Below are 27801 nucleotides of genomic sequence, written 5' to 3' on the forward strand. Positions count from 1 at the left end.
TGACATTGCCATAAGGAGAACATTTTGCGTGGTGATCCGGACCACAGAACACACATGGGTGTACACATATATTACCTGCATATATCAATTTTTTTAAATTGGTTCAACAAAGTTTCTTTTGCCACATTAAATGTGATCCACTCTGAGAGTTTCTATTTCTATTCTCCTGTTCTACTTCTTTGACTTAAGAAATCGCAGGTCACCAACCACTACATTGATTTCCCAGCCCCCTAATGGGCCATGGCTTTAGGTGAAAAGACACTGTGCTTTGCAGGGCCTTGGGGGCTGCGTTCAGGAGCTCTATCTTTACTCCACAAGCAATGGGAAGTCCCAGTTCTCTTCTGCGGGGCAATCCAATGAGACTTGCATTTTGGAAAGGTCTCCCTGGGTGCTTCATGGGAGTCCATTGGAGGGGGCAGGAGTAGAGGCAGGGAGACCAGAGAGGAAGCTGCTAATAGCCAGGAGAGAGATGGCGGCGGCTTGGATTTGACAGTTTTCCAAAGCAAATAAGGTAATAAGTATGAAAATTTTTTGAGCCATTTTATAAAATGTTTTATGAAAAGTTGCACGATGAAACGGCAAAATCTCCAAATCTAGATCCAGGCAACCTGGGTACAAACAGCAGCTGCATCACTTCCCAGTTATACCATCTTGGGGGAATACTTTGCGCCAATGGGTCTCAGTTTGCTAACTGTAAAATGGATCCTAAGAGTCCCTGCCTGCTAGCGCCACTGCCAGGTTTGGATTCAACAGTGCGTATCCTCAGCCAAATGCCTGACCTGTAGCAAGAACCCGATAAGTGAGTTATAAATATGAAGAAGAGAAAAAGCTAGAACTTACTCACTCATCGGTAATGCATTCAGTCCCTGTTCAGTGCTAGGCATGCGGGATATGCTGGGGAATAAAATCACACAGCACCTGCCCTGTGGGAACTCCTGGTCCAAGAGGAATTTCCAGAGCCATAACAGATTTATCAGGGTTGAAACTGATTTTGAATCTCTGACGGAGCTGCCAAGCTCACCTGGTCAAGCTCTCCCATTTACAGGTGAGCAAGCTGAGGCCCAGGCCAGCTAAGGTTCATTTTTAAACAGGTTATACCTTCAGATGAACAGTTATCTGGAGCCTATTACCTGAGCCCAGTTCACTTCTGCAGGGAATTGTGCCCGCCCTGGTATGTCTGGTGCACCTGTGTGGTATCTCTTAAATATACAGCTCCCCACTCATGCCCCAATCTCCCTCTTGGGGCAGATTTAGGGACAGGCCAGAGCAACAGCAGGCTGTGCAGCCAGAAGCTGGCGCAACCGGCTAGGCTGTCTGTTCCCTGCAAGCCAAACTCAAGCGAGTGGATGGGGAGGTGGCTGGGAACTCCCTGACGGTGAGCATCACCACCTCCCCTTACACTTCTGGGGCTCCATTAAATGGCCCTGGGCAGGCGGATACAGGTCTGTACTGCCCACCTGGGGCTGGGCTCTGAGTACCTGCCGGGCATGCAGAGAAAAGGAACAACTTCACAACAGCACCCTCTCGGCAGCCAAGACTCACTGGCCCTGAGCGAGCCATGTGGCCACTGAGCATCAGGCAACTCTAGCTGAGAGCCTGCCAGGTCTGCATCTGACTTTCTCTGCTCTTTGGCCGGATGCCTGGGACTAGGGGAGAGACTCTCAGGTGTGTATGGCTGGCTCTGTCTCTCTCCCAATCCCACGGTCTTCACTCCTCCATAGCCATGTGTTAATGTCCCCTCCGTGTCTCTGCCTCCTTGGGTCTCTGAATGCATCTCTCTGGCCTGTCTCTCTAAGTCCAGACAGATCTCTCGGGCTCTGTCTGTCTCGGGGTGTTTGTCTCTGGCTTGCATCTCTGTGGATGTTTGGGAACGACCCTCTCGGTTGTCCCTGGTGGCTCTCTGTGCATTCTGGATTGCCCTCAGCTTTCCTTTTTGTGCTTTCTTGTCTCTGTATTTATCTCTTTCTTTGTGTGGCTGAGTGAGTCTCTCTGTCACCTACCTGGTGTGGGGGAGTGGGAGGTGCCTCTCTCCAGGTCTCAAAGCACCTGCGTTTGAGTGAAGGGCTGTCTTTGGAATAAGCCAGTCAGACTGTAAAAGTCACTTCCCTGCCTGCCCATCTGGCCCTCCAGTCCCACCAACACACACCTGCTTCCCTAAGCTTTGTACCAGCAAAACGCCTGGGAGACACTGACTCTGCACTGCAATTCACCCCCCTCCACACTCCTCACAGTCAACGTGCTAATTCTACTGCTCTCAACCAGCCTCAGATGCTGCTCCCACACACCTCAGCTGTGTGACCTTGAGCAAGGTACTTAACCTCTCTGTGCCACCACCCCCCCACCCCCCAGAGGTTCTCTACACAGCATTATGCTGCCTTCTCAACTGACTCCTCATGTAGAGGATAATCAGCACTAATTACCCTTGGAAGGCCTCTTCATTAAAGGAGGAAAACCTAAATTTGCCACTGTGTGATCTCCTCTCCCCTCCCCAAAAGGAATCTCTGCACTGGGGCAGTAACAGCGCTCTCTGTATTAGGAGTGGGATCAACCACTTTACCTGGAGAAGAGCCTGGCTGTCTTTCAGCTCTTTGCTAAACAAGAGAGAAAGACTTCTTCCTTAAGAAGCTGTTGCTCTGTGAAAAATAAAACTAAATAGAGCCACAGATAGCACACTGACAGTGGGAAAATCTTATTTGATCACCCCGATGCCATGCCTTTCCAAGGGCAGGAGCAAAATGGGAGCAGCCTTATCTGATGGTTTGTGTCTGCAGAGGGAGGAAAATGCCAGCTGGTAATAGGCCTCTACTTGTTTACAGACATCCCCGCAGATGCTCCCAGCATCCAGGAGAGGCCGTGGAGGGTGATGCACGTGGTCTGCGTGGGCAGGCTTTCTGGACCAGGGGGTCTGGGCTACTTGGTCAGCAGAGCTGCAGCGGGCATTTGCGGACACCATGCTCTGGACCAGGGGCTGCATTGAAGCCAAAGACAGACAAGGTCCCTGCCCCCGCCCATGACAGGGGAAGCTTTAGAGCACAGCCTGATACCAGGCACTTGACCTAGGATGCTTCGTTAGTGCTCACAACCTCTAACGACGTGAGAGTTTGTATTAGCCCCCGTTTTACAGATGGAGAAGAGGAGGCACAGCAAGGGTAAGAAACTGGCCAAGAGCCACCCAGTCACCCAGCTAGACTTGAACCCAGGCAGTCTGGTTCCAGAGTCTGTGCTCTCACGTACTGTGGAGTAAATACAGACTAGAAGGTACAGCAGAAAACTGAGCCAGTAAATTTCTTAGCTTAGTCCTGTGTCTGTTCCCTCACAGGGTGGGTGCAGGCACCTGTCAGGACTTCTTGGGGATAAAGGGAGGATCCTGCTATCCTCACGTTTTGGCTCTCCTAATACAGTGTCTTAAAATGTCAAAACAGGGTTACCAAAACTGTGGATGGTTTTAACTGTTTACATCTCACAAATTTATGCTTTTAGTCCTCGAAGTACGATGCAATGAAAATTAGACTCTTTCCCAGATAGTTACATTACCTGCAAAAATAATGTGATTTCACAGTGCACTACAAGCACCGTGGGCTGGTAAGGGGACAGAAGAAATTTGGGATGATCATTTCCCTTTGAGGTTGCTTTGAGGCCACTAGTCTGACCGCTTTAGGGGATAATATTGTAAATCCAATCTTGGAGGAATCAGCCCAATTTTGCTAGCTTTGAAGTTGGAGGAAGGCGGCCACGAGCCAGAAATCCAAGGAATGGATTTCTGATCTACCAAGAATGGAATGGGACACTGAAGTGGTAATGAGTTCCCCAGCACTGGAGGTATTTAAGCAGAAGCCAAGGGCCATCTGGCAAAGGTGTTGACAGGAGATTCAAACATCAGATAAGAGCTGGACTAGTTAATTTCTGAGTTTTCTTCCAGCCCTGAAAATCTCAGATACTATTTTGCCTTTGTATTAGAATAGATTCAAGATGTTGCCTTTGGGGGGAAAATAGTAATCAAAATGTAAATACCATGGGAATAATAGATTTGGCCTAATTATCAGCGATTACTCAGAGTTTGTCATTATTTCCGTACAATATATCCCAAAGTTCCGGAAAACAAATCAAAGAAAGTACCACGGGCCAATGCCATTAATAGAAGCAAAACACTTCAAGATGAGAATTTAATTTACTGGGTGAGTTCTTGAGGCACGTTTTTGTTGATGAATATTTATAAAAGTGGGTTAGGCTGGACTTGGTAAAGACTGCAAAAAATTTTAATGCTGTCCCCCTCATTAATTTACTTTTAATGAATGACTTGGTAAAGCGTAACCATTCGTACGTAATGATTTCATTAATGGCTATGGCATATGCAATCGTTTTTTCACACGTTTGAATGTCACTTGAATAAAATGATACCTTAAATTATACAGTATAATAAAGTATGTTTGTTGAAACATGACAAGCTTCTGCCTCTTTGTACTCAGCCTCCAAGGACTCCTTGCATTTGGAATGGCAACAGTTTAACGGAACTGGAGTGATGGATTTCTTCTTCCATATCTGAGGTTTCTCTCAAAACTAGACGCTGCGCTTCCGCCCTAAAAAAACCCTGTGCATGAAAACTTGGTGCCAGAGAGCGCAGTGAGTCCCTCATACCCCTGCAACACCACTCTCCTCGCCTCAGCCCCTAGGATTTGCTTAAAACCGCCCCTCCGAGCAGAGACTCAGCCAGACTATCCCATAAAAAGAGGGCATTTGTGGGCAGGACCCAGCTAGGGGCGGTGCCAGGCCTGGGGAGGGACCAGGAGAGGGGCGTGGTCTGGTGGGTGGAGTCTTGGCTATTGCTTGGTTAGGGAAGGAGCACAGGTGAGAGCTGACTTTCCAGCATTGGTCAAAAGGGCTGCCAGGCCAACATACTTCCTCAAGCTTTGTTGAAGCCAGTTTAGGAGAACAGAGAGGCCTCGTCCTATTTAAAATGGGTACCCTTGATAATTTCTTAGCTTAGTCCTGTGTCTGTTCCCTCAGAGTGCTGATTCAGTTTATAAGTATTTCGTTTAGCTGTTTATTTGTTTAGGGCAGGGACCATACCATTGTGTTCACTATTGAATCCCCACCCCTAGAACGTTAACAAGTGGTCAGAAAAAAAAAAATTTTTTAACATCTTTATTGGAGTATAACTGCTTTACAATAGTGTGTTAGTTTCTGCTTTATAACAAAGTGAATCAGCTATATGTATACATATATCCCCATATCCCCTCCCTCTTGAGCCTCCCTCCCACCCTCCCTACCCCACCCCTCTAGGTGGTCACAAAGCACTGAGCTGATCTCCCTGTGCTATGTGGCTGCTTCCCACTAGCTATCTATTTTACATCTGGTAGTGTATATATGTCCATGCCACTCTCTCACTTTGTCCCAGCTTACCCTTCCCCCTCCCCGTGTCAAGTCCATTCTCTACGTCTGCATCTTTATTCCTGTCCTGCCCCTAAGTTTATCAGAACCTTTTTTTTTTTTAGATTCCATATATATGTGTTAGCATATGGTATTTGTTTTTCTCTGACTTACTTCACTCTGTATGACAGACTCTAGGTCCATCCACCTCACTACAAATAACTCAGTTTTGTTCCTTTTTATGGCTGAGTAATATTCCATTGTATATATGTGCCACATCTTCTTTATTCATTCATCTGTTGATGGACACTTAAGTTGCTTCCATGTCATGGCTATTGTAAATAGAGCTGCAATGAACATTGTGGTACATGACTCTTTTTGAATTATGGTTTTCTCAGGGTATATGCTCAGGAGTGGGATTGCTGGGTCATACAGTAGTTCTATTTTTAGTTTTTTAAGGAACCTCCATACTGTTCTCCATAGTGGCTGTATCAATTTACATGGCCACCAACAGTGCAAGAGGGTTCCCTTTTCTCTACACCCTCTCCAGCATTTATTGTTTGTAGATAGAAAATATTTCTTGGCAGAGAGAGAGAGAGAGGAAAGGAAGGAAGAAGAGAGCAGAAGAGGGAAGAGGAAGGAAGTGGGGGGAAGGAGTGAGGGAGGGGAAAGGAGGAAGAAAGGCTGACTGAATTAGATTAGAAGCATAAAGCAAAGCAAGCCACTGGCCAAAAAAAGAAATGTTGAGATCAATGTCACGGGCTCTGTGGAGCAGCTGTTTCCCTTCCTGCCACCCTCTGCCACTCCCCAGCAGGGCACAGGCCCCCGCCCCAGGTCTCATCAGCCTTGCTACCCACGATTATTTATTCCCTCCTGTCATGAAAGTGGTCCCAGAAAGGAATAAGGTGTTTGGACAGCAATGAAAACAATACTCTTCTGCAGGTGTACCATGGTATGTGGTTTTCAAAGTGTCTTCCTATCTTTGATCTCCTCAAATTCTTGCCAGTCCAGTCTATCTCACAGGGCTGTTTCATTATTCCCATTTTTTCCAGAGAGAATGGTCTCCATGAAATTAAATGCGGGCTCAAGGTCACAGAGCCAGGAAATGGCTGAACCAAGAAGACTTCACCTCATGTCCTGGATTATGTGGCTGAGCAGCTTTTAATGGTTCTCAGCAGTTTAATAAGTTACCTTTCCCAAGGGTGTTTGCATTTTAAAAGAAAACTAAAAAGATTGGAAAATGTATAATCCAAATGAATGAACTGTGAATAGTAAAATGTCCTGTACAAAAGCATGTGTACAGGAAAGACTGACACTGGGGCCGGAGGGACGAGGTGGCCCCAGAAGATTCTCAACACGCAGGCTTTCAGGGTCAAACAGATCTGGGTTCAAATCTCTTACATTCCATTCACTAACCCAGTGATCTGGAACCAGCAGTTTCCATTTTCCGAGTCTCTTTCCTAATCTGTGAAATGAGGATGATAATCCTACCTCAAAAGGGTGACGTGAGACTGGCATGCATAGAAATTGGCACATAGTGGGAGGTCAGCAAAGATTGGCAGCCTTACATGGAGGGTCAGAGGAATAGAACCCATCCCAGTTGGCCTCCACAGGAATCAGGGTGCTGGGTGGAGGTGGGCCTCACTCCCCAGCTCCACAGGGGAAGGGGAAAGGAAGATAGGAGATGACGAGCCCAGGGCTGCTGCTCCAGGGCCATCTCTGTGCCCAGTGCCGGGCTAGACACACTAACCCTCACGCTAATTGCCCAGCTGTTAGGATCAAGCCGGGATAGGAAGGGCTGGGGTACCTACAGCTATGCTGCAGCCCTCATCTCTTCTGAATCCTCCCCCACCTCCTCGAAGAAGATTTATGGAAAGATTAAGGGGCCTTTTTTTTTCAATATCTATTAATATTCATGGCAGTCTTCACAGCCATCTGCTTTTAACGATTTTGTTTGCAAAGACCTGAGATTAAAATATGGCCTGCTAGTGCTCTGAAGCATCTGAACTGAAGGCGATAAAACAAAGGCCTTTTCAGGAGCTCCTGATCTGGCCTGTCACTCTACCTGCAGCGGGGGAGACTAATGACTAGTGGGTGGGAGGGGCAGCGGAGGGGGGTGCCCAGACCTGGCTGAGATTGGATCCAGGGCCAGTGCTCCCCATCAGGCCTGGCAGTGCTCACTGGGGGGGAGTGAACAGCCCCAGCTCCCTCCCCACCACCTTGCACAGGGCCCTGGGGATGAGGGGGCTTAGCTAGGGCAGGAGGAAGATGATGGCTAGAACGTCCAGGAGACTCGGGGCTTTGAGGACTCCCAAACCCTGGGATCAGCAACTTGGAGAGGGGGCTGTCCACACTGGAAATGTCCAGGGGTACAGAAAGGGCAGGGGGAGCCCCTCGCTGTGATGCTGTGCCCCAGACCCATCAGTGTCACACCACACCTCCTCTATACGTCAGTGCAACGCAATCCAAAGCCTGTGTCTCTGTCCGGACTTCAAAGTCAGTCACTTCAATCTAGCTCTGTCTTGGGTGGAACCCAATTTGCCCACCAATATCTTGGGATGCCCGTGGCCAAGCTGGTGTCCTTCTCTTTGCCTCCTCCTGGAGAGGAGTTTCAGTAAGCCGTTAGGGGGTGGCCTGGGGACAAGGGAGGGACCAGCAGTGGCACTCGGGCCAGCATGTGTGACAGTGCAGACTGTGCCCTGCACAACTCCAGGGGGCACCCTTCCTGGCCTCTGCGATGGTCCTGAATAGGCCTCTAGGACCCCACCCCGAGCGATGCCAGGGCTTTCTGCTTTATACTTCATATGTCGAAGCTCCACGCAGGGCTCATTTGACTGAAGGCTCCTGCTGCTTAGGAATGTTTGAAAACCAGCAGAATTCAAGTCACCTCTCTCGTTAGACAGGCACCTCTCCCCTTTGGCTCCTTTGATTCTAGGTTCCATGCTTCCAAAACATCCCCAGCGGGGTAAAGCCCGGTTCCTGGGCAGGCAGGTAGACAGACATGGTGGGTTTCCATGTGCCTGCCCAGCCCCTCCCCATGCCAACAGGGTCACCTCTTAGTCTAACCATCAACCTTCCTGTCCCAGGCTCCCAACCTCTAGGCGTGGAAAGTCACCGTCTTTGTCCGTCCACCTGCCTTTGTGAGCCAAGACCTGACCCACGAGTGCCAGGGAACACCCCCTGCTTCTCCTCACTGGAGAGGACATCCCCCAGGGACCACATCAGGCCTAAGGGAACAGGTTCTGTTTTCCATCTCCCAAGTCTGGGAAATCCTCCTTGCATTCCCACTCCTGGCCAGCCTGCTTATGATTCTAGAGCAGGGCAGCCTTCCTAAAACACCGCGGATTCCACCTGCCCTGGGCCCCCTCCCCGTGGCCTTCCGACAGGAGTACTGCCTTCCCCAGCCCTCAATGCCCGAGCAATGGAGAGGCAGCTGCCAGCCATGCCCCCTCCTCCGAGCCCTGCTCGGCACCACAGTCCTGTGAGGGCTGAGACCCCACCACTTAGCCAGACCTGATTAGACCAGGCAGGCCCCATCAGGCTCTCTCCCCAGAGAACCCAGGAATGGGGCCAGAGAGCTCTGGGCGCTTGATCCAGGTGGTGGCAAGCTGAGGTCGGTGCCACTTCCAGCATCAGGAAGGAAGGAGAGCAAACCGGGGTGACAGGTGGGACTCGTCCAGAGCAACCCAGAGGTGAGCCTGAGCGCAAGACTGGCCAGTACTGGTCCAGCTGCTCCTGATGGCCCACTGCCCCCAGCTCCCTGGGGCCCCGAAGACAGCCCATGGAGCCTTCCTGGACCTCCCTGCCCCCGATGGGGCCACTTGGGATGTGTCTCTGTTCCTTGAAGCTAAAGAAAACCAAGGTGGAGGCCTCCAAATATCCGCTCCAGGTCCCCCATTTCTCTGTGACAGTGAGACCCATCCCAGCCCACCCTAAGCCTCCTCTTGGTCTCTGGCTGTGCCCCCTGCCTGGAACACCCACCGTCCCTGCCCCCAAAGGCCTAGCCAGTCCTCACACACTGCCCCCTCCCCAAACAGAAAGCCACCTCCTCCTTGCCTGGCGCTTGGAGACCCCAGCATCTCTTCTGAGACAATCTCTGTACTCCAGGGCCCCCTACTCTCCTTGGAGGGCCAGGGTCAGGAGCGAGCAGGATGCCGACTTCCTGGTCTGTCTTCTAACTCAGGTTTAAATACCCTGAGGCTCCTGGCACTGGGTTTGGCACTCAGTAGACTTTCCTCCAAAAATGTTTCCTCTTTTTGCCTTGAAATGAGTGTGGGCATCTCTCTAGTGCACAATGTGTTGGTTTACCCTCGAGAAGGTCCTAGAATAATATCACTAGACAGACCCTTGGAGAATGTGTTCAGCTCTCCCATTTTACAGCTGGAGAGACTAAGGCCAGAACCAGATGCCAGGTCTCCCGACCCCACCTGCCTAGGGCCATGACCAGCGCAGTCCTCTGCCTCCAAGGCGCCCCCTCAGGATCACACAGGAGCACACATCACAGAGCAAAGCCCTTGGAGGCTTATTTTGGCAGTTTCTGCCATTAGTCACATCTCTGCCAACACACCGCCAGGTAATTAAGGAGTCAAGATCCACTGCAAAAAAAAATTAAAATTAAAAAAAAAAAAGAGCCACTGCAGAGAAATGAAATTGGACTTAAAATATTCATTTACATATTCGGTTTGGGAGACAAGAGTAAAAGAAAGTGTGTGTGTGTGTGTGTGTGTGTGCGCGCGCGTGTGTGTGTGTGTGTGCGCGTGTGTGTAACTAAGCATGTGTGCAGGTGTGTTCACATGTGACTGTGTATGAGTGACTGTATGTGTCGTGTGTGTGGGAGCACGTGTGTGGTGGGAGACCAGCCTCCTCTCTGGTTCTCCTGCCCTCAGGCCCACCCAGGCCGGCCCACCCTGCACCCTGATTGTCCCTGGCCTTCCTCTCTTCTGATGACATGACTCAGCTGCAGCCTCAGCTTCTACAGGGAAACCCACCCCTGAGAATGAAACACAGGGTCTGTCACCATCAGGACCTGCCTACCTTTCCAGAATCTTCTCCCACCCAAGCCTCACACTACACGTGCAGCATCCAATCACACCAAACATGCAGCATTCATGGGACGCACATGCCCACCGTGCCTCTAAACCTGTTCCCATGCTGTCTTCTCTGCCTGGGATGCGTTCTCCCTCTTTTCATCCAAACTTCAAGGCCCCAACCTCAAATATCACCTCCTCCATGAAGCCTCCCCCAAATGCCAGGCCACTTCCCTGCAGGTAGAGTCAGCCGCTCTGCATGACCCTAAATGACAGCTAGCATTTGGGCAACACTTTACCTGTATTACTGCATTCCATCCTCACAGGGCCCTGAACAAGATGTCCTATCCTCATCCCCAGTTTACAGGTAAGGACACTGCAGCACATAGAGGTTGAATGACTTGCCCGAGGTCACACAGCTATAACACAAGAGTGCCAGGATTCAAACCAGCCAGTCTGGCCCCAGAGCCTGAGCTCTTACGTCCTCCAGCACACTGTCCCCACACACCCACATCACACGGGACATCAGTGCAGTGCAACATGAGCACAAGCAGAAGACGGGCTATGGTCCGCCCACCTGTCTTCCCTGCTACCCAGCACAGAACCACTTGCATGCCTGTTTCCCAGCATCCGGCACAGAGCCTGGCGCAATGTGGGGTGTGGAAGGCTTCTAAACAATCAAATGAAAGAAGGAAAACTCACCTGTGTGTGTGCGCGTGTGAGAGACATGTGTACAAGAGGGTGTGCATGGGTGGGAGTCTGTGAAAGAAAATGTGAGGCTACGAATGGGGCTGAGTTTGAGGGGTGTGTCATGGGGACTGAGTGTGAACATATGTGATGATGCTATGGGGCGACGTGTGGAGTGTGTGCTGTGTGTGTGTGTATGAGGGTAGAGGGGAGGGGATGCTTGTGGGGGGGGCTTTGTGAGGTGGGTCGTGAGAGTGGCATGGACAGTGCGGGTGGAGTGTGAAGGAGTCTGTGCACAGGGCATCCTCAGACACCCTTGGGACCCCTCACGGACAGCTAGAGGCCCATCTCGGCTGCATGAATAGTTAAAGCCCTTAAACTGTGCCGCTTCATCACTGCTATTTTTACAAAGTTGTCACAGAGAAATATCATTTTTCTTCCTCCTTTATTTCATTTTCTTTGGGATATAGTAATTAACAAAAGCCGTTAAATGCCAGCAAAACTGTTTCTTTTGAAGTTTCTACATGGCTGTCACCCGGGAGATAAAGGCAGATTATTCAATCTTGACATTATAATTGTGGATGCCAGATAAAAGCCTGGATTAGACACTTCACAGCCCCACTCGGAGGGGAGGGCGGGAGGGCCGGCGGGAGGGGCGCCGCCAGCAGGGGGAGGGGACAGCTCGCCACGTGGTTGGCTTCTCTTCATTTTGAGTTGGACAGTCCCCAAGTCACACAATGTTAGGGGGGAAGGAAGCATGTTCCACAGCAAGGTGCAGCAGTCCAGGAGTCAGGGGCTGAGCTCCTGAGCCTGGCAGCTTTCCCCCCCGGGGCTCCCCGGGGTAGCCCGCCACACTTGCCTGGCAGGATGCTGCTCACCTGCCAGCCTCGGTGCCCAGCTCCTCGAAGGCGGGGCTGGGTCTTCTCAGTGAGGGTGTCTCCAGCCCTGGCACTGAGGGTGGCACATGGTAGGCACACCTCCTGCTGGAAGGAGCCCCGGGTTCTAGTCCTGACTCACACTCCCTCCCTTTGGCCTGGATTTCGGAGAAGGCAGGGGAGACAAGCGTGTGAGAAAGTCATCTGCCTGCTCCAAGGCCACCTGAGGCCCTCGCAGGCCACCCAAGAGCAGTGCCACCTGTTGCCAGGAGGGGGCGCCAACCAGGGAGAGGCTGGGCAGGGCAGAGCCAGAGGAGGCCCCAGCATGGAGAAGGAGAGGCCCGCTTTTTAGAGGCGGCAGAAGGGCCAGAATCCAGATGTCCCGGAGACTTTGCTCACTCTTAAGACTGGAAGCTGCTAAAGTGCAGGAACCAATATTGTCTGATTTCTCAGGTCAATCCTGAACCAAGATATGACCTTGAAATTCAGTTTATCCAAACTGGGGCTCCCCAGACTCCCTCCAGCCCACAGACGAGCCTTCACTGTGTTAAATAATGATAATGATAATAATAATAATAATATAATTTTTAACTGTTTCAGTCAGGGTCCAGCCAAGAACCAATCAACCACTCTAGGTATTTAAAGCAGAGGGAACTTAACTCAAGGACCGGTTACACAGGGGATGAAAGATGAGTGAGACAACCCAGAGGTTAGCAGCAGCTCTGGAGGAAGGAAGGCAGGAGGCAGGGTGACCAGGGCCCAGAGGCCACGATGACTTGGCTGACCTGGAACCCCGGTAGGTCACAGAGACACGAGCATTGCCAGAGATGGTGCCTGAGTCAGAGAGATGGGGGAGACACCCTGGCTTCTCCTACCTCCCACCCTCTCACCTTCCCATCTCCAACCAGAGCCTCTCACTGACTCCACGCAACCCACCCAGAAGCCTGAAGGAGCCAGTCCCCCAGCATACAGAGCAGAACAGGAGAACGGCGAGGAGGGGATCTGAGGGCAAATTAACCAATGGCCGGCACCCTTGCCAACATTTTTAAATCTTGAGCTGGATTTCCAGCGTCTCGTGAAAAAGAGCAACATCGGGTCTGTGTTCCCAAGTTCCCAGATGCAGCAAACATCTGGGGGTGATAGAGGCCTTCGCCTTCAGAAGGAGCATCCTCTTCTCCAGTCTTTCACAAATTCCATCAGGCCTGCCTTATTTGTTCATGGCACCTGGAGGTACTTCACTGTGCAACTCCTGTTCTAAATCAATGTTCCCATTGTGCAGAGGGAGAAACTGACGCCCAACCAAGGAGAAGTGATTTACCCATGTTTAACACGATGGAACAAGAGCAGAGGCAAGACCAGAGCTTAGACACCCTGGATTATATTTCCTAAGTGCTGAATTGATTAGCAAAGAGCGGAAAGCATTTGCGAAGTAACCGTGTCTGTCAATGGGGAAACGAGTGGCATTTACTGGACCAGCACTGGCAAAACAGCAGCGTAGCTGCTCGTGGTCCCCTGGTCACTGAGCCTTGTCAGGAGGACGGCAGCAGAAACGCCAGCAGAGATGACCAGGACAGGACCCGGGCGGCAGAGGCTGTTCTGAGCCTGGCGCTGCCACTCAACTGCTGTGTGACCACAGCAAAGTCGCTCTTGGTGCTCTAAATACAAGGAGGAAGGACCAGACGCCCTCCTGGAGCCTTCCCCACTCCACCAGGCTGGGACTCCATTCCCTGAGCAGAGACGGGAGGAAACCATCCTGCTAGAGAAGCCAGCCAAGTGCATGAGGGTCCTTAAAAAGGAAGGTCGAGGGGAGACACTGGGAAACATAAATCTGCTGGCACCGCTCTCTCAGAAAGGGTTTTAATTAATTGTTTTTATACGACATAAGAGCAACTCATTACCGAACAGCTTTGATTTGTGACACCTGCATTATAGATGATTTTTAAATTAACATTTCCCCAATAAAAGGTGTCAGTAGAGAGCTGAGGACGCCCAGAGAAGTATAAAAGGATAATAATATGAAAATACAAATAAACACCAGTCCAGCCTAACAAAGGGGGCTGCTTAATCAATTTTACAATTAATTAAGGCTGCCTGGGGTAGCTGGGGCCCTGGAGGCAACTGGAGGTACTGGGTTGAGGTTCAGGCATCAAAAGCTAGGAAGAGGGGAAGTGTCTGAGGCTTAAGAGAGAGAGACACAAGGAAAATGAAAGATGCTGCCAGGCTTCCCCTTAAGGGGAGAGAAATACTCCTGAGTATTCTTTCTCCCTTTGTTCTCCTGGATTTATCATTTATTCATTCAGTAAGTATTTATAGAGCTCCGATGAGCCCAGGCAAAGGCACCAAGGTGAGAGAGAGTGAGTGGTTCCTTGGAGATGCTGAGAGCCCCATAGGTCTGGACCAAAGAGTCCAGGGCAAAGCAGTCGAGAAGACTGGAAAGGTAGGCAGGGACTAGACTATAGAGGCCTCTGGAAAATATCAACCACATCTGGACTTATTTTCAGAAGCCGTTTGAAGAGTTTCAAGTATAAGAGACACAGGCTCAGATTTCCATTTTAGGTAGATGCAAGCGGATACTGCGCTGGAAGGGTGGAGGGAAGAAAAAGAAGTCACCCAAAGTAAGTCAGACAGAGAAAGACACACACTGTATGATATCACTTACATGTGAAATCTAAAAAATGCAACAAACTAGTGAATATAACGAAAAAGCAGCAGACTCACAGATCCAGAGAACAACTAGTGGTTACCAGTGGGGAGAGGGAAGCAGGGAGGGGCAATACAGGGGCAGGGGAGTAAGAGGTACAGACTACTATGTATAAAATAAGCTACAAGGGTATATTGTACAGCGCAAGGAATATAGCCAATACTTTATAATAACTATAAATGGAGCATAACCTTTAAAAATTGTGAATCACACTATATTGTACACCTGTAACTTACATAATATAGTACATCAACTATACTTCAGTAAAAAGAGGAGAACACACCAATGTATCACAAAAAACTACTACCTCATAAATTACATTTTCATGAAAAATAACTATTTTCCCGAAAAAAAAGATCACGCAAGCAAGACATGCTGATGCACTGAGTTCAGAGGGAGGTGGCTGAGGTAGGAAACAGACCGATCCCCAGGGAGACCTCAAAGCTGGAGCCCACAGGATTTGCTCCTGGGGATCCAGCAGGAGAGAGGGGACGGGGGCGCGGAGGAGAATGCTGGGGAAGCAGCCATCCGCAGCACAAGGGCTAGGTCCCTGCCCGCGGGGGTCCTAGGTTCTGGTCAGGAGAAACGGGAAGAAGATGCACACAGGGATGCAGAAAGGATTTCAGAGAGTGCCAGCGGGTGAAGGAAATGGAGCCCAGTGCCATGGTGGGACTCCTGGGGGAGCGCAGTTTGGGGTGGGGCGGTGGGGGAAGGCCTCTCTGAGGAGGTGTCATTTGAAGTAGACCTGAAGAATCAGGAGCCAGCCAGGCCAACGGTGGGGCAAAGGTGGTCCAGGGATCAGTTCAGCAGTTGCAAAGGCCCTGAGGCCGAGGGGGAGAAGGAAGAGGCGCCAGGACCGCCCTCGCCCATCTACACCTGCTACTGCTCTCTCAGTTCTGTCTTTGCTTTCCCCCTGGTTGACCAAAGGAGCTGTGAAATTACTATCTAAATGAGGACTGGTCTCCTCTATAGACAGAGGCCATGGAGCGTTGATAACCATTTCCCAGGCCTCATTCCAGGCCTTTACACTCTCCTGTGGAGGGATCTGACCCCTCCAGGGGAGTCAGTGGCCGTCTCCATGCCAATGACTTCCTATTTTTATGGATGCCCCAGAACTCATTCCTAAACCCCAGATCCACTTGGGTGTCTCTCAGATATCTCATAACACATCCATCCTCCTAAAGTCAGCTTTAACCTTTGTGTCCCAATCTCAGTTAAAGACGCCACCATCCATCCAATTGCTCAAAACAGAGACTTAGGAATCGTCTTGTTACTCCCTCTCCCCCATATCCCAGTCCTGTTGGCTCTTCCTCCTTAAAGCTCTTGAGCACATCTTCCTCTTCTTCCACTGCATTCCATTCTACCTATCCTAGCCACCCACACGCCTTACCTAGGTGACTACAACTGCCCCCCTCTCCCCGATCCTCCTCTTATCAGTGCACCCTGCACCCAACAGCCAGAGGAATCCTTCTAAAATGAAAGCCCATCACATGTACCACTGTCCAGAAAGCTTCCAGAGCTTCCCATGCCCTCAGACTAAAGTCCAAACACTGTTACGATGCTCATCAAGGGCTCCTGGAGTCTAGTGTCCCCCTACCCCCTGTAGCACTACGTTGTCCCCTGCTCCCTCCATGCTTTGCAGTCCAGACACAGGGGTCTCCCTTCAGCTCCCAGACTAATGTTGCTCCTCTCATCCGTCTTCTTTCACACCCGTGGTCCCTCAGCCTGGAACATTCCAGGTGCTCTGCCCTGCATCACCCCACCTTACCATGGTCTGGCCACCTTCAACTCCATAGCCCAGGCTGCAATCTCATCAAATACTTCTGCAATTGTTTGCTGAATTGTGTAGATTCCCCCCAGTCTGTAAACTCCACAATCTCAGGGACTATTTCTGCCTTGTTGGCCCCTGTTTTCCCAGCACCTGGTGGACCGACCATATTGCTGAATGAATTAATAGATGAATCGAATGATGTCACAGAACACAGTGTGCTATATTCTTACTAGAAGTTTAGATGTTCAATGAGACCAACAAGGAACAGCATCTTCAACATACATCTCACTGGCCAGTTTGCATCCTCACATGTCCCCAGATAAGGTCACTCTCCCAGGATGGGTATTGGTAGTGTGATAGAAGGAAGGGGCGGACCTCCACCTGAGATGCTGCATCGCCTGCTTCCATGAAGCCAGTGGGGGTCATGAGGCCTATAGATTGTCTGCATGGTCTGTGAGCCAGCTGGTTTCTGTCCTCTCCATATTGCCCCAGGCCCCAAGAGGATGTGGCTACCAACAGGGTCTCCTGGCTGGGGGATTTGGGTGCTTTAGCTCCCCTTTGCCTGGTAGGAATGTGAGATACCTGAGTCCTGCCAGGCTGGCCCCACAACAGAGCACCTCCAGCTCACAATTCCACACTGGACCCATTCATAGACCTCAGTGGTAGGGTTAGGGTTTCAGGGTTAGGGTTAGGGTTAGGGTCAGGGTTACAGAAGTGGTTATAGGGAGTCTGCGACCATCAAATCAGCAAGTAGGGGAAAAAGAATGGGGTGGAAGTCAAGGTCAAATACTTGGGTCTTTCAGAAAGGGTGAGATGGCCTGTGCCTGGAGGAATCCAGGAGGGCTTCCTGGAGGAGGCAGGCTTGAGCTGTGCCAGGAAGGATAGGGAGGGTCTGAAAGTAGGAGTTTCCTGATCAAGCTGCTGCTTCCTTCAGCTTCAAAACCTCCCACCAGGAGGAAGCACCTCTGAAGGACAGCTTTCTCCTTCTCATAAGTCCACTGGCAACATAATTACTGATTGTCAGGACAAGAATGGACCACAGTCCACCCATGCATTTTATAAATGAGGAACCTGAGGCCCAGAGAGAGAAGAAAAAAATCATCGTTTTCATTTGAACAAATGCACCCTTTGCATTAGAAATGGGTTTCTTCCAACACACCTGCACAACAGGTGTTATTCTCCTCCATTTAAAGATGAGGGGGCTGAGGTCCAGAGGGGTTACAGGGCTAGTGGAGGTCACATGGGATCTGATAGAACCAGGACTCAAACCCGGGCTGGTATGAGTCCACATCTAACACCCTTGGGTGAATGTTTCTGTCTTTGGTTCTGATTTTTCTGCAGCACAGAAAGAATAATTGGCAGTTGATGTCAAAAATATATGTAGCTATTTTGATTGACGGTACGAACTCAGTGATGTACAAACACGGAATGATTCTAATGATTCTCAGTAGCTGCTATCAGCTTTGCTCTGCAAGCCCCAACCCCACAAGCTGGTAGTTGAGGGAGGGGAGGGAGGGATGGAAGAAAACAAACTTGCCAAATAATAGTATCTTCATCCTTGCTGATGATTTTCCTGGTCCCATTTAATATCTGTAGCAGTCACTTTCTAATGATTAAAGAGTATCACTGTCCAGTTCAAAGCCACCTCCTGCATAGCTTCCACGAGCCCCAGCAGCAAGAATGGGAGTGCCCTGCTTGTGAGTGACTGGCTGCCCCTTGGTGGGGAACTGGATACTACCTGCAGCATCCTGTGTAACTCTGGCCACTGGTGTCCTCATCCCAGCTGGCCTCCAGCACTGGGGGAGGCCAGCCGCCAGCTCCTTAGGTGACACTGTAACCCTCTCCACAGCCTCTGACATCAGGAACCTCTCAGTGCATGGCTGCTTCTGCTCCTGGCTCCTGGCAAGTTTGGGGAGAGCGGCATGGCTGTTTCCACCCAGCAAACTCTACTCCTCTCTTCGTACAGAGAAGGGGGCAGAGGACACCTTGCTTCTGCTAAAATGCCCCTCTCTTAGCAAAGCCTGGAGTGGATATTGTAGTGGGGATCACTCACTCTCCACCAAAATTCAATCTCCCCTGACAGAAACACGGCCAGGTCACCATCCAGACCAGGTGAGTCTGCACACTATGCCCCTCGGGCCAGATCAGACCACTGCCTATGTTTGAATGGCCCATGAGCCAAAAATGGTTTTTCCATTTCTAAATGGTTGAAAAAAGAAAATATATTCATGACACATGAACATTATATGAAATTCAAATTTTACTGTCCATGAATAAAGTTTTATTGGGATATAGCCATGCCCATCCATTTGCATATTGCCAACGGCTGCTTTCAAGATACAAGGGCAGAGTCAGGTACTTGCAACACAGAGAATATGGCTCTCAAAGCTGAAAATATTTCCTATCTGGCCCTCTACAGAAAACATTTGCTGACCCCAGGTCAGGATTCCCTTTTCCAGCCTCCCTTGCAGCTGGGTGGGCCCATGTGCTAAGCTGTCACCAGTGGAAGTGGAATGGAAGTGATGTAAGATATCGGGGTGCCCCCTCCATGCTCTCTTCCACCTCCGGCTAGAGCCAGGCATGGCAGCCCCTGCCACCGAGACCACAAGAAGGCTCTCAGGGAGGGTGGGGCAGTGGGTCGGAGAACCCCAGTCCCTGAATGACTGGGTCAGAGCTGCCCTGCCAACCTGGGCCGTTCACCTTACACTGTAAGGTGAGAAAGGAAGGAACTTCAATCCTCCTTATGCCACTGCATTATCATGATAGAGCAGCCCGTCCTCACCCTGACCAGTACGGATGTTTATCTCCAGCTGAGCACTGTCTCCAGAGACCTTTACTTTAAAGTCCCAGTCATGTCATTTTAGGATATTGTCCTTGTGCAGGAGGAGATGCACACCATAGATGCGGTTGCGCCCCTCCTCGAATCATCAGTACCCTGTAAACCCGATAAAAGAATTCTTCATCTTAGAGTTCTCCTGTTTATGAGGAAAAGAGGGGCACTAGCTCAATAAGAGAGACTCAGGGAGAGAGACTAGTTCAGTATAAAGCAGGTCCTCACCAGGATCCCAAAACAGAAGGCCAGGAGCAACAAGCTCCATGGAAACCAGCACTGTGAGTCACCCGTCCAAGAGCAGGGGTCTCTCTCATCGCATCCACGCACCTCTCTGCCCTCCTTCTTGGCTGGCCAACTCCCTCCAGCCACTCACAGCTGGCGACCATGATTGGCCCCCAGTCCTAAGTGTAGCTCATCAGCTCTTCCCCCTCCCAGGCTCAGCCTCTTTCTGACACCTCCACCAGTTAGGAGTCAAATTGGCCCATCTTAGGCTTTTGAGTCATAAAACCCAAAGCATACAGTGTAGGGAAGCCTTTGCTTCAAGTGCCCACCTTGGATCAACCAGCTGAGGTCTGGAGGATACAGACACGTGACATAAACTCAGCTGCCACCCACGCAGCATGCATTGGGGGACAGAGGGTTCCCTAAGCCAGGAACTCGACCCCTCTAAGGGGCTGAAGAGTTCCATGACTAAGGGCTTGGACTTGGGGCTAGGATGCCGGGTTCAGCTCCACCTCCTTCTCAGGCAACCATGAGCAAGTTTAGTACATTCATTTTCGCTTCTACGAAATAGGAAACATAACTAAATCACCTGCCTCACAGGGTTGTCAAGAGGATAAAATAAATTAATCCATGTAAAGCACTTAGAACAGTACCTCCTGACACACAGTGAGCTTACAGGGAAGGTGAGTGATTGGAATTATTATTAACATTATCTCTAAAACAAGAAGGAAATAATAAGTCAAGGCTCTATTCCTTTGCTGTAAAACATCTCAGTGTTTGCTCAGTGAATGGTTCAAGTCAAGCTTGAGAAAAGCACAATGATTGGGCCACAGGTGCACCTTCCTAAGGAGCCCAGGGTACATGGCCATCATCTACTGAGGACTCACTCACTCACTCTATGCCCATCCTGTGCTCGGCCCTCTACACACATTAGCCCACTTGCTGGATGACATTCCAAGAGGGTCAATAAGTTGTCCAAATGTACACACTTTAGGCTTAATTCCACTCACTATGTATTTCCATCAGCATGGATAACCCAAAGGGTCCACTGCAGGCCAACTGCTGAGTCCTGCCCATTTGGAGATAAGCCTGCTAAAGACAGAGAAAGGGGTTCCAGGAGCAAGGAGATGGAAGGTAGGGTGATGTGGACAAAATGTGAGGAGGCCCAGAATTGGGAAAGGAAATGCAGCACCATCTTGGGGAAAGCGCCTCGGGCTTGGGGCAGGGGGAATAGGGGACATGGCTATGTGCATGGTCCAATCTCCCCCATCAAGCTATCCAAATGCATGCAGCAGAGTCCCCAGTTAGTAAACAGAGCCCTGGCCTGGAGCAAAGTCAGCAGCCCTGGTTGCCTGTCCCAGCTCTGCCTCCCTGTCTCTGTGTGACCTTGATAGTGAGGCCCCTCTCCCAGGCACAGTAGTCATATGTGGTAGACCAGACGACTCTAAGGCCCTCCTGACTCTGGTCCCACTATGGTGATTTTCTAGTTTCTGTTGTGTTCTTAGGGGCAAGCCGTGAGCACACACCATGCCATGACTTCCATCCCAACCTGGGATCATGGACTTTCACTCCAAAATTTATTGCGTGCTTAAGAGTCATGGGAAAAAAATAATACTATTATCCTCAAAACCCCAGCAGGTCTCTTAATGACTACTCTGCTAATTAGTAGCAGCTGTTAATGAAGTGTGCAGGTACAAGCCTAGCCTCGTCAATTAATCCATACATGCTCCTGGGCTGCAGTCATATTTAAAGGAGAAATCAATACCTGGCAGCTGGGCCTGGGGAGGTCGGTCCAGGTGGGCAGGGAAGGTGTAGCATTTCAAGGCATTTGTAACTAAAACAGCTTACGCCTAGAGCACAGTGCAGGGGAGCAGAAACCAGGAGAGCCCTTAAGGGGCACAGGGATCCAGGAATGCCTGCAGAGTTGGGGGCAGAAGGGACTGGGTCGGCAGGGCGAGCTGGCACCTGCTCCCTCCATGGGAAGGTAGAGAGCTCCAGCCAGGCCAGCAGGGGTGTACAGAGGTAACCTCCCTCTCCAATTCATCATATCACAAAATCCACTTACTCCTGCAGGGTGTGGAGGCTAGGGGGCCTACTATTACCTCCTCTCGGCAGATGTAGGGATCAAGGCTCACTCCAAGAGAGACACCATCTTGTCCAAAGTTGCAAAGCAAGTGAGAGTAACAATTGCTTTTGTGACCTGTGCTGTGCCAAACAGCCTACACGCATCATCTCATTTGATCCTTACATGTCTATGAGACAAGAACGACTACACCACTGCTTTGGAGATGTAAGTACTGCAGCTTTGAGAAGTTAAAGCCCTGCCTAACAAGGCAGGTGTTCAAACCCAGGCAGCCTGACTTCAGAGCTCATAAACTTAGCACACGTGGGCTCCTGAGCAGCAATAAGCCTTCAGCCCTAGAGAACAAGATCCAAAAACTCCTTTGCGTGATCTACAGCATCTTGCACTCTGGCCCTCTGTATTAGTTTCCTATTGCTGCTATAACAAGGTACCACATACCTACTGGCTTAACACAACATAAATCTACTGTCTTGCTGTTCTGGAGGTCAGAAGTCTGAAATGATTTTCACCGCGTTAAAGTCAAAGTGTTGGTGGGACTACATTCCTTCTGGAGGCTCTACGGAAGAATCTGTACTCTTGCCTTTTTCAGCATCTAGAGGCTGCTTGTATTCCTTGGTTAATGGCTTCTTCCACCCAGTCGAAGCCAGCAATCCAGTCACTCCAACCTCTGCTTCCATCACCACATCTCCCTCTCCGACCCTCTTCTTTTACCCCTGTCTTATAAAGACCCTGTGTTTACATGAGGCCCACTGAAATACTCCAAAATACCTTCCTGAATAATCCTGGATAATAGAGTCCCTTTTGCTCTGTGAGGTAACATAGTCATAGGTTCCAGAGATTAGGACGTGGACACCTTTGGGGGGATACTAGTCTGTATACCATACCGTCTCATCGGCTACTCCTTCCCCTAGGGCCACCCGTGCTCTACCCTCCTCAAACACCTGTATCAGTCAGCATCCAGTCAGAGAGACAATACCATTCCTGGTATTTCAAACAGAGGGAATTTAATATTCCACAGGTGATGGAAGAGCTGAAATGCCAAACAGGGGCTGTTGAAGCAACCAAGAAATCAGCAAGAAGCCTTTTCTCACCTTCTCCACTCCACTCACACAGCCACACGCAGCCAAGGTCAGTGGCACCCTCCTCCAAGCTACAGGGAGCTACGTGCCAACGAAATGGCTGAGATCCCTAAGCCTCTGTCTGATCCATGGCGCGTCCCAAGCAATGAGCCCAGAGCCTTGCACAGAACAGGTGCTCAGAGAAAGTCACCTGGGCCAGGGCTCCTCCCTCCACACCAGAGGTGAGAGCACAGCCACAGCCCAGGGCTCCCCAGAAGAGGTCATGGTGTAGGTGAGGCAGGCAAATAAAACGCAGCCACTCAGCAGCTGACTGTCAGCCCCTGAAACCAGGGACTCAGTGTTGAGTGCACTTTGCTGCCCATCACAGGCTCAGGCAACATGGGTCTTACCTTTTCGGAGAAAGCGCTGAGGGAAGAGACCTTGGGCCAGGGCGTGGGGTACATGCTCCGGAGGGCCTGGCAGGAATCTGTGATGCACAGGCTGCTTGAGGGGAGTACCGAGCTGGCTTTCAGCTAAGCCATGGAGTCCACCTTCTTCCCCTATAAGAGACATGGGAAGGCACCATGATTATAATCCTGGGTTAATAACCTTTCCCTGATTGGATGTTATTCCATGGCTCCTCTTCCCCAGCTGCTCATCCTAAGATGTCTGAGAAAGGGGAAAGGAGGAGATTGAAAGAATATGCCCGGGAGGAAGAAGGAAAGGGAGGGGCAGGAGCCGGGAACCAGCCTTTCCCAGTGAGCCTGCGTCAGGGCCGGAGGGGGACACGTACTCTACGATACGTAACTTCACCTCACATCCACCCAGGGGTGCAAGCATCCCCCTCCCTGGCCTGGGGATGATGTCTTACTCCAGGGACCCCTATCCTGGTGAACGACACCACGCGCTAGCACGTCCACCAGCTAGCAGACTACACCCCTTGGGGTGGCAGGGAGACGGGCAGGGTCGGGGGGAGGGGGCCTCCGAGCCTCACTTCTCTCCCTAGGGCTCCTCCTTGCACTCTGGTCAGTCTCCAGGCCCTGGCCAGTCTACCTGTCCTCCATCCTGTCCTCAGTGCCACAGCCTTGGTCAGTCTCCTGCCATTCCCTCTGCTGGGTTCCTCCATCGGCCTCCTAACTAGTGTCCCTGTCTCCAGCCTCACCCCTAATCTATTCTTTACATGCTGCCAGGACTGTCTTTTCTGAAATACATCTGGTCATGTCACTCCCTTACCTCAACGCATGACTTCCCGCCACGTCCAGGGGATTCAAGGCCTTCACAGCCTGGCTCCCTCACCCCTCCTCTCCCACCTCCTTCCCTTCTGCCTCAGATCACCCTCCGGGAGACTATCTGTAGGTTCCCTCCCTCCCTCCCTCCCTCTCTCTCTCTCTCTCTCTCTCTCTCACAGACACACAGACACACACACACACACACAGACACACACACACAGACACACACACACACACACTCACACACACAGACACACACACAGAGACACACACACAGACACACACACACACACAGACACACACACACAGACACACAGACACACGACCTATTTACATTTGCTGCTCTCTGTGCCTGGAATTCTCTCCTCCCCCCACCAAATTAGGAAGCTCACCAAATTAGGAATCTTTAAAATACTATTCCAGGGCTTCCCTGGTGGCGCAGTGGTTGAGAGTCCGCCTGCCGATGCAGGGGACACCGGTTCGTGCCCTGGTCTGGGAAGATCCCACATGCCGCGGAGCGGCTGGGCCCGTGAGCCATGGCCGCTGAGCCTGCGCGTCCGGAGCCTGCGCATCCAGAGCCTCCGCAACGGGAGAGGCCACGGCAGTGAGAGGCCCATGTACCGCAAAAAAAAAAAAAAAAAAATTCTGTTCCAAATCTCGAGTCTTTGGAATCACCTTCAAGAGTCACCTCAGATCTGAAGGTTCCCCTGTGCTGTCCCCACCCCGACGCCAGCCCCTCCTGCTGCCCCTGTCCTGCTTCTCCACAGGGTCTGTACCTGGTCCCGTCCACGTCAGCTGCACCACCTCCAGGTCTGGCATTTGGGGGAAAGATGGGCAAGGCAATCCCCTGAGAGTGCCCACAGGCATGGCAAGAGCAGGAAGTGGGCTAGGGCAGTGGATGTCCATTCATAACCACTGATTTCCGCTACATGTTCTATCAGGACCCTCCTTCCTTTACTATCCCTGGTCCCATGGGGACCCGAGTAACAGAGAGAAGACAGGAACCAGTCTGGCTGCTCACTGAAGATTAGGAAATGTTACTGATGTCATGATACCTACCAACACCGCGGGAAAACGATATACCCCTTTTCAACGCTATTTCAAAGGATTTCATTTGAACCAAGCCTGTGGATTAGTCAAAAACCCCTTCTCCCTTTGTGCCATTCAGTTCAGCCATGCCATCACCATAACGACTAGCACCCCATGACAAGCCAGGGTCACTGGGGGAGATGAGAGGAGTCAGCCTGCCAGTGTAGCCCTTAGCGTAACTTCAGGACCTATCGGCTCCTTGGAAGCTTGGAGCATCCTATAATAGTCTCCACTCAGCCACGAGCGTCACACGATCTGCGATGAATCTGGGCTCGGCTGATTCACTCAGCATCTTGCCACTTCAATGTGCCCCATGTCAAGCGATCCAAGAATCATCGACCCAACTGCCACTCATTCAATGATTCTCCAAATATGCACTGAAAGCCTAACAGTTACAGCAGTCCTCCAAGGGCTGGGGGCACAGGAGCAAAGCAAACAGCCACTCCGTGCCCCCACAGAGCTGGGACTGTAGTGTGGGGGGTCAAAAACGAAGCACTAGTCAACGTGGGGAAGACAGAGAGGTGTGCTCTGGAGAACGAAAAGGCAGAGAAGGCAACAGGAAGGCTTTCTTCTTATTTTGCAAGAAGAAAGGGCAGATTATTCCAAGACCAAGCAAATGGCAGTTTCCCCCATACTCAAGAGTTGAGAAAAAGTAAGATAATAGGCAACAGAGGCCTGTGTTAACAGTGTCCAGTCCTGGACAGTAAGGGAGAAGGAAGTATCACCCCAGGACTGCTGTTCTGTACGTGGAGACCCCAGGATAGGGCACCCCCAGCTCTCACGACACAGTGGTCCGAACAGGCCTCCCCCAGAGCGTGCACAGAAGCACCATCCTGCCCAGCATGCCCGCCCTCACGCACCCCCCGTACAGGCTTCTTTCTCCTCCTTCTCATCCCTCCCAAGCTCTGTGCATCTGTGCCTTTACTCAGGCTGTTCCCTGCCCCTGCAATGACCTTCCTCCCTTTTCCTTCAAATGCCAGCCCGCTCCAGGCTCAACTCAGCGCCATCCCATGAAACTGCTCTGGTCACACCTCTCGTTCCTCTGAGTCCCCAGACTACGGTGCCCTGGTCCCTCCTCTGTAGCGAAGCTATTTGTGAACATGCGCCTGGCTGCCCCGCCCTGGGTGCACACACACTTAGGACAGTGCATGCAGAGGAGGGAGAAGGGGACAGCGTGCAGGGAGGCCCACACCCCACCAGGAACACCATCTCAGCTCATCCTCACGCCGGCAGCACAGGACAGGCAAGTACACGGCCACAGCCCAGCGGCCAGCAGCCATTTGTCCATGTCACACTTGAGTAAGAGGCTGAGCTGAGGGCAAACGGAGCTCCGACTGACTGCAGACCTTCTTCCACTCTGCCATGCTCCCTGATCCCAGGAAGCACTCAACAAATATCTGATGGGTGAACGAGTGTCTGAACAAAGGAACATCTGCCCTGTCCCCTCCCCAGTCCCAACACCCTCCTCTGCCTCCCCCTAGACACACAGGCCACGCTGGGCTTTGAGTCTCCAGGAAGAGAAGCTCTTCTGGTGCCTTGAGCAGCATCATATCTTGAGGGAGGGCCTTTTTCCAACCGCCGAGCTGGCTTCTTAACTCTGTGTCCTAGAGAACTTTCTAGACTCTTCCTCCAACATTGAAAATGGGAGCCTCGTTTTTATGAGGTTCTAAGGCTATACTCAGTGAGAGCCTGGCATCAGCAAGTATCAGACTCAAAAGCCCTTCCAGGTCTAATGGGCCAGCCGTTTGCTCTCACAGAAGGGAGGGGACTCAATCCCAAATACACAGCCAGCAGACAGACCTGACCAGGCCACCCTGCTCCCAGCCTCACACTCCTCCAGCCACGCCTGTGAACAGCATCCCCCTCTCACTTCCAGTGCTGCTGGGTACACGGTGAGGGAAACTGGACTGTCTTCCTGACCTTGTCCTGTGGCTGGAAGGAAGCAGGCATTGTCTGCGGATCACACGGAAGGCATGGATGCGCAATGTTCATTTGTCAGTTAATACGAGGGAGCTTTTGTCACGCAGCCCAGGGCAGGCAGGCGGGGATGCTCCCTGAGCATAATCAGGCCAGGGCTGTCATTTCACAAGATACGGGGTCACGCTCATGTTAATGGGAGGCACACACATTTCTCACCTATCTGAAGGGAAGCTTGAGAAGGGAATTAATTCTCACAGTGGTGAGGCGTGTTTGATTGCTGCTGGTTCAGAGGAAACCAGCCCCAGCCTGGGGTGAGAGCCTCCCCGCTCCTTCCCACGCTCCTCTTCCCCTCACCACTCCTCAGAGCAGGGCTCAGCCCTGCCTCTGCAGAGCCACCAGAAAATGGGCAGAGAGGAAGCCAGCACAGTCCGGGGATGGAAGAGACAGCAAAATCTGCAAAACGCAGGGGAAGGAGGAGAGGAGGGAGGAGTGACAGGGGACCGCCCCCCACAAAGGGCATCCACATGCCACGTGCAGATCGAGGAAACACGGCTCCCCCACTCCTACACCCTTCTTCCCGACACCCTTCAGTCCAGAGCCCGCCAAACTGTCATCCCCGTCAGAAGTCGTACTTTATTGGGGCATGGCGGCAGAGGTCGGATGTGGGGCAGGAAGGGGTGACTTTTCGCTGCCACCTCTCCCTCATGGGGACTGAAGCCACCTCAGTGGGAGATACTGGGTGATGGTGAGTGCTTCCTGCAGACAACTAGGAATAATACCCCCACCCCTAGCCAAAACTAGCCCCCCCCCAGAGGCCCTTAGAGACGAGCCACATGAAACAGGAGCGAAATGGACCGGCCTCATGGGTTCCAGCACTAGTCTGCCGCAGAATTAGCAGATCTAGGTGCAAGGCAACATTGGAGGGAAGAAACCTCATGA

At 51.2% G+C, this 27801-nt stretch overlaps 1 protein-coding gene and 1 long non-coding RNA gene across 2 annotated transcripts in view; one reads left to right on the top strand and one right to left on the bottom strand.

The window, feature by feature from the left end:
* Positions 1–27801, bottom strand: part of RPS24 (ribosomal protein S24) — a 700934-nt gene that overhangs the window by 484450 nt on the left and 188683 nt on the right. Inside the window, exon 6 of the transcript XR_012326569.1 lies at positions 23035–23184. The gene's annotated coding sequence lies outside the window, so the exon portion shown is untranslated. The remainder of the gene's footprint in view (positions 1–23034; positions 23185–27801) is intronic.
* LOC141276668 (uncharacterized) lies at positions 22631–24854 on the top strand. Its single transcript, XR_012326571.1, has 3 exons — positions 22631–22694; positions 24621–24663; positions 24795–24854. It is a non-coding gene; the product is annotated as an uncharacterized lncRNA (long non-coding RNA).

The sequence above is a fragment of the Tursiops truncatus genome, chromosome 16 (genome assembly GCF_011762595.2).
Source record: "Tursiops truncatus isolate mTurTru1 chromosome 16, mTurTru1.mat.Y, whole genome shotgun sequence".
NCBI classification, from domain to species: Eukaryota; Metazoa; Chordata; class Mammalia; order Artiodactyla; family Delphinidae; genus Tursiops; species Tursiops truncatus.